Source organism: Adiantum capillus-veneris, chromosome 14 (genome assembly GCF_014529385.1).
Source record: "Adiantum capillus-veneris isolate H3 chromosome 14, ASM1452938v2, whole genome shotgun sequence".
Taxonomy (NCBI): domain Eukaryota; kingdom Viridiplantae; phylum Streptophyta; class Polypodiopsida; order Polypodiales; family Pteridaceae; genus Adiantum; species Adiantum capillus-veneris.
In genome coordinates, this window is record NC_140944.1 from 62,671,191 (window position 1) to 62,678,521 (window position 7,331).

The following is a 7,331-nucleotide window of genomic DNA, read 5'->3' on the forward strand; positions in this document are numbered from 1 at the left end:
CTGACCATCTGTGGACGACCTTGAGGTTGCATGATAGTTCTCTAACTTTTGTTCATTTGAGATTGTATCTGAATAAATTCAATGGATTGTGTCATTAATACCTACCTAAGTTTCCTGCTACATAAAAAGGGATTGCTTGGATATTTGTGTATTCAACCAGTTCTGGTGCTCCATGCAAGGATTCGACACTCTTGACTTTGATTGTGTGAATGGATAACTCTATCAAAACATGGTTGTAAGCTCTCACTTGTTTGTGTTGCCTATGCTTTTTGAACAAATTCATTGTTTTGGGATGTAATGCATCTCTCATCTTCCTTAGGAAATCTAATGTGACTTATGCTGATACTTTGATTCCCTAGTTTATATCAACTTCTTATACGATTTGGTTTTTTGTGATGGAAAGTGGGGAGAATAACTCAAAAGGGTATGGATAGCAAGGTGTCCCTCTAATATGGAATTCTTTGAGTGAATAGTGGTTGCTTCATGACTTTTGTAAGCTTTGATCGATAAAAAACTATGGGCTTTGATTTTCTTTCTGCTGGATGGGCCTACATCTCTAAGTTTTTGCTACCTTTAGGTACTCTTACTTGCATCTGACACATCTTATCTATTGGTGACGGTTTTGGACGAATTAATGACACTGATGTTTTTGGTATTTATGGATAAGGATTAGGTATTTCCTTTTGCTTATCTATGGGGATTTACCTTACTAAATTGTGGGGTTTTACCCTATGGATGCTTTTTTTACAGCTGGGTTTCTAAATTCAAAGCTTTGTGAAAATGCAATGATGTTTTTTGAGGTAGAAGATCGTATGGTTGATAACATACTGGGTACTATCTACTTTATTATTTATACTTGACCTTTTTGCTTGCTTGGGTACCTTATTTATGAAGATAATGTCCTCATAATGAGCTATTGACCTCTTCTTGAAATCTTGTGCACATAATATAGGGTTTCTTATCTTAAAATATTGTTGCTCTTATGATCTCACTATCTAATAGATTAAGTTATACAACATAGCGTTGTTAGGGTCTTACACACTTTGGAAGGCTCAATCAAAAAGCTACTTTTGAGAGTTTGATCCTAGCTTACTTTGGTATAGCTTGGTGATTTTGAGCCCTAGGCTCTGGTATGCTAATGGCCTTTGAATTTTGTGGCTTGTATGAACTTTTAGAAGCTAGACTGCCTCATAATGGCTTGTCTTTATTAACACTTATAATAAATACTACTTTGGGAGATTTCTAAACTCATAGCTAATGTTTGAATGTTTTTACTTATAAATAATGGGCTTCAAAACTTGAAATAATGATGACCTATGCTCCTAGCTTTGAGCAAATGGTTTGGTGACTTGGTTGCTACTTTGGTTTTACAATTTGATTGCTACTCTAGTGTACAATCTAGTTGTTACTCTATCTTTACAAATTGGTTCTTATTGTGGTGTATAACAACAACAATAACAACTCTCTCTCTCTCTCTCTCTCTCTCTCTCATACTCGCATTCCATCATTATCACTTAGTTCAAACTTTTACGATTCTACTTTCTATGCCTTGTAATAATAATTGATCTTCTAATTATGCTAACAACAAACACAATGAAATTTCAATCGATTATAAATTTTGCAACCAAGTTTAATGGGTCCTCATGTTCCTTTATCTACCACATATTTTGCAAGAGCAAAGAAGGAATACTTGCATTTTGTTTGTTTGTCAGACAAGCACGCCAAGAAGGAATGCCCTCTGAATCAAAATGCATATCAAGACAAGACCAACGGCACTGATGAAGAGGGAGTAAAGGGAAAAGAGAAGGCTCTATACACCATCCAATTACTGCAATTCAGTGAGTCCACCACTAATTTTTCTTAGGTGGAAGTGTCTCATCGTATAGAGGCACAAGAATAGAGGCACAAGAATGCTTACTCATACCTTCCATCTAGCAGAAGCCCAAGAATGCTTACTCACACCTTCCATCTAGCAGAAGGCATTGTTTCCTCATGATTTAGTTCATCTTCATGTATATGCTAATGTGCACAAAATGAAAATCCTTATTGACAATGGAACAACTCATATTATTTTTTGAAATACGCTATGGTTAAAAAGGTTAAAGCTTTTGCAAATTGAGTAAACATAATTATAGTGTACCTCTTATGCAAGGATAAGGCTCCAATATTTGGGATACTATGGTTAAGGATGTTCGTCAGGGACGTTTAAGGCCATCTGATGACATTAAATTTTTAAGTTCTGAACACGTCAATAGATGACGTGGTTCTTGGACATGAGGAAGCAAACTTAGGATGTAAGCTTAATCAACTCAAAGCTAAGGAATCAGAATGTCAACTTGCTGATTAAAGGCTTTATTTGAACCAGTTCTTCTCCATGGGCATCTTGAGTGCTCTTGGTGAAGAAGAAGGATGACTCTGTGCGCATATCTGTAGTCTATTATGGTTTGAAAAAGGTTACGACAAAGATAAATATCTTATGCTTAGAGTTGATGAGCTTTTCAAGCAACTCCAAGGGGCTAGATATTTCACAAAGATTAATTTAAGATCTGGATATCATCAAGTACAGTTTAGTCCAAGTGATATTTCTAAAATAGCTTTTTGCACATGGGTTGGCTATTTTACAAAGGTTCATGGATTGTCGGCAATTTCTATTAGTGAAGCCATTAACCTCCCATCAAGGGTCTCATTGAGAGATGGCATAAAATTGGACCTTGTTTTTCATTTTTTTTTCAAATTGCCAATGGGACACTGCCTGATTTTAGTCAAGTTGTTATTGTACTTCAATATACATTATATTAAGTAGTTACCATCGTTTTTAATAATAGAAACTTGCATCTTTTCTTTGGGGAAATTCTATTACTATTAGGATACACACACATATCTTATCTTACTTAAAGCTCAATTAATCGTCAATGCTAAGGTAAAGCTATAAACTAGGTCTACATGTGTGACATGGATGACAACTGGGTCTAATGTAGACACTTGCAACATGCATAAATATAGCTAGTTCTAATTGAATGTTGTTCTATGAATGCAGGTAATAGTTGGATCCTTCTCCTTGTAGGTGTAATACTAAGACAAGATTTTATACCAAAAGTTTCCATACACATTTGTTTGTTTTGTTTTAAGAAATTATCAATTAATATAGTAATTATGAAGGGTTTTATTTAATATATTAATGACTAATTTGTTTTGTTTTAGGGAATTGTTAATAAATATATTATTTAATACAATTACCTACATATGGTTCAATTATGAAGGGTTTTTTCACAGTCACACACACACACACACACACACACACACGCATGCACAAGTAGGAGTACCATAGCATGTTAATGCTCAAGAACTTTCCCCAGAAACATTAAAAGGCATGTAATTTCTCCACCCTACGTGGGATACTCTCCCTTAGTTGATGGTTGCCCTTAGGACTTAATTCTCATAGAAACCCCTTCCTAAGCAGCGTGAGTCTTTCTCTACCTTGGGAAGTATGCTGCACATTATCCCCCCCACTCTGTGCTACGTTTACACTAACACTACTCCCCACTCCTCCGCGTCATTTGCTCTCTGCTTTCGTACAATCCAGACACACCTAGCATAACAAAACAACCCCCTTCCCCCCTCCCCCTCCCCCCCTTGCCCCACTATTGGATTAACAATGTCGGATGCTGCTGGATAGTATTCTCCTTGTGATGATGACGGATCAACGAAAATTTGCCTTGATTGTGGCTCCTCAGTGTACCAAATTGGGTATTTAAAATCAGGTGAGGGTTGCTCTATGCCCCTCACTTAGCCTTGGCTCTTGCGTTTCCTGTGTGTGTATGTGAAAGAGAGTTTGAGGGACTAAACACTTCCTTACTGTGTGGCTATGGAGATGGTTGAACACAAGGAGGCATACCAGGTTGGTACCAAGAAAATTTGTTATAATTTTTTTTTTTGCATTCTCTAGAGTATTCTGCACCGCCTCAAGGTTGTTAAGGTGTTGATAATCCTTGACATTGATAGCGTTTGGTGACTAGAAATGAAGTTTGTAGGGTTTGGATTAATGATGTGTTTTTTTGCACAAAGAACGTCTGCATTGTTTTTGGTCCTCTGACATGATACTGCGTAAAATGTTTTTCTCTACTGCGTTGACTGATTAATGTAAAAAATAGGGAGAGGCTGTGTGGTCAAAGGTTGTTTGACCATAATATTATATGGTGATGTTCCTTGCCCCAAAGGGCGTTTGGTTTTTTGGCCCTTGCTTTATGCTTAATGGCTTATGCTCCTCTGCTGTCTGCGTTTTGGTGAGACCCTCTTCTATTGAACTAAAATGGTATGGCTTGCTTGCAAAATAAGATTGCCACCTTTTTGGTGCACCTCTAATTTAGGGATGTTGGCTTATGCCGCATTGATAGACTTTGTGCTATTGATACCGTTAACTATCAGGATGCTTATATAATAATGATGTCGGCCTTTTTTCTTTTGACTCACCAAAAATTGGCCTTTTTTCCTATGATTGAGTAGGATAGAGTAAAATCTCCTCATTTTTGTGTAACACTTATAGATGAATGCCAAGCTATGATGAGGATGTCTCTAACCAAAATTAAAGGGCTTTTATCAGTTCAATTTTTCACTTGATTTAATTAGGCTAAGTCTAATAGCTAATCCCTGCAAAGATATATCATAACAAGTGTACAATACCAGGAATAAGGTCACTTGAAAAAGGGTGTTTTTGAACGTCCTCGACTGAGTAAAAAATTGGACACTGTAAGGTTGATTCTTATGTGCCGATATGGGTATTATGACACTTGGATTACAAGGGGTGGTGGCCTTCTGATCAAAATGATATGTACAATAACATTTAATAAGGTTTATTAAAAAATTGGGTTTATATAGAACCCATATTTAAAATTATCTCTTTAAAAAAGAAAAAACACTTTTAAAATAAATCTGGATTATATCAACACTTTGGACATTTGTTTTAAAGGTAAAAAAGTTGTAAGTTGGACATGGATAACAACTAATATAGTCCATTGACACCTGTAAAATGCACTCAAGGCTACGTATCTGTTGTCTTGTTTGAATGGATGCAAGTGAGGTATTGAGAACCAGGTGAGGGTTGCTCTATGCCCCTCACTTAGCCTTAGCTCTTGTGTTTCTTGTGTGTGTGTATGCGAAAGAGAGTTTTTGAGGGCCTGAACACTTGCTTACTGTGTGGCTATGGAGATGGTTGAACACAAGGAGGCATCACAGGTTGGTACCAAAAAAAATTGTTAATTTTTTTTTCATTCTCTGTAGTACTCTACACTACCTCAAGGTTGTTAAGATGTTGATAATCCTTGGCATTAATAGCGACTAGAAATTACGTTTGTAGGGTTTGGATTAATAATGTGTTTTTTTGTACAAAGAACGTCTGCATTGTTTTTGGTCCTTTGACATGATATTGCGTATTTTTTTTCTCTATTGCATTGATTGATTAATTTAAAAAATAGGGGGAGGTTGTATGGTCAAATGTTGTTTAACCATAGTATTATATGGTGATGTTCCTTGCCCCAAAGGGCGTCTGGTTTTTTGGCCCTTGGTTTATGTTTAATTGCTTATGCCGTCCTATTGTCTGCATTTTGGTGAGACCCTCTTCTATTGAACTAAAGTGGTATGACTACTTGCAAAATAAGGTTGCCACCTTTTTGGTGCACCTTTGATTTAGGGTTGTTGTCTTATGCCTCGTTGATTGACTTTGTGCTATTGATACCATTAATTGCCAGGATGCCTATATGATAATGATGCCGACCTTTTTTCCTATGATTGAGTAGGATAGCAAGGGTAAAATGTCCTCATTTTTGGGTAACACTTATAGACGAATTCCAAGGTATGATGAGAATATCTTTGACCCAAATTAAGGGGCTTTTATCAGCTCAATTTTTTACTTGATTTAATTAGGCTAAGTCTAATGACTAATACTTACAAAGATATATTGTAATAGATGTCTAATACTAGGAATAAGGTCACTTGAAAAAGGGTGTTTTTGAACATCCTCGACTAAGTAAAAAATTGGACACTGTAAGGCCGATTCTTATGTGCCGATATGGGTATTATGACACTTGGATCAGAAGGGGTAGTGGCCTTCTGATCAAAATGATATGTACAATAATATTTATTTAAGGTCTTTAAAAAAATTGGGCCTATATAGAAACCATATTTTAAATTATCTTCTTATAAAGGAAAAAACACTTTTAAAATAAATCTGGATTATATGAGCACTTTGGACATTTGTTTTAAAGGTAAAGAAGTTGTAAGTTGGACATGGATAACAACTGATATAGTCCATTGACACATGTAAAACGCACTCAAGGCTAATGTATCTATTGTCTTGTTTGAATGGATGCAGGTGAGGACTCTATCCTTTCTTGGACTTTTTTGGCTTGAAGCAAATGTTTGTCCTTGACATCACAAGCTCTTACTACTTCTTGGAACATACTTTTTAGATCAGCTATTGTACTTTGACACTAGAATGAGACCTCATTCTTATAGTAATGTACAAACTAACCTTGATTTTATTACGATATTTTAGGATCACATGCATTATAAATTGAATGCCCATATGAGATTCATTCAGGATCCGGAGAAGCATGCAAGGATTTTAGAAGAAATTAGAAGTAAGCACAATCTTTTCAACTCCCTAAATTGGATAAGAGGCATTGTTGGCACAAGTGACTGAAGTTCCATGAGGGGCAGACTCGAGAGAGGCGAACAATTCACGATGTGAGGTAATGTGCTTTGTAGCACCATTGTCAAAATACCACATATGTGAATCCACAGCAACTGACATGCATGCATCATGGACAACAGGATTGTAAGTGCACTCTACACTAAAAGACCATTCTGCATCAACATCAGCATCATAGTCTCCTTTCATAGAAGACTCAACAATGGCTGCATTGGTAGTGGAACCAGCATTTGCAGTGGAACCACCCTCTTTCTTCTTAGCCTCTTTGGCCTTCAACTTAGGACACTCCTCGATCAAGTGATCATTAGCTTTACAATAATGGTAACGCATCTTCTTTTTTCCCTTATGTTCTTTTTGCCCTTATCACCAAAATTGTGAGACGAAGTGCTACCAGCACAAGCATTGGGAACATAAGTTTTGCCACTCGCAGCTGAACCATAAGAAGTGGCTGCATTGCTATTACCACCCTTTCTTTGAGAAGCAATAAAAGCCTATTCAACTGCATGTTGTCTAGTCCTGTTTTTTTTTAGAAAGTGACTCTTGCAATAGCAATGTGCATAATCATCAAACTTGACAACTTCAGGATTTCCTTGGGTCATAAGTCTCCAAGTACTAGCAAAATTCT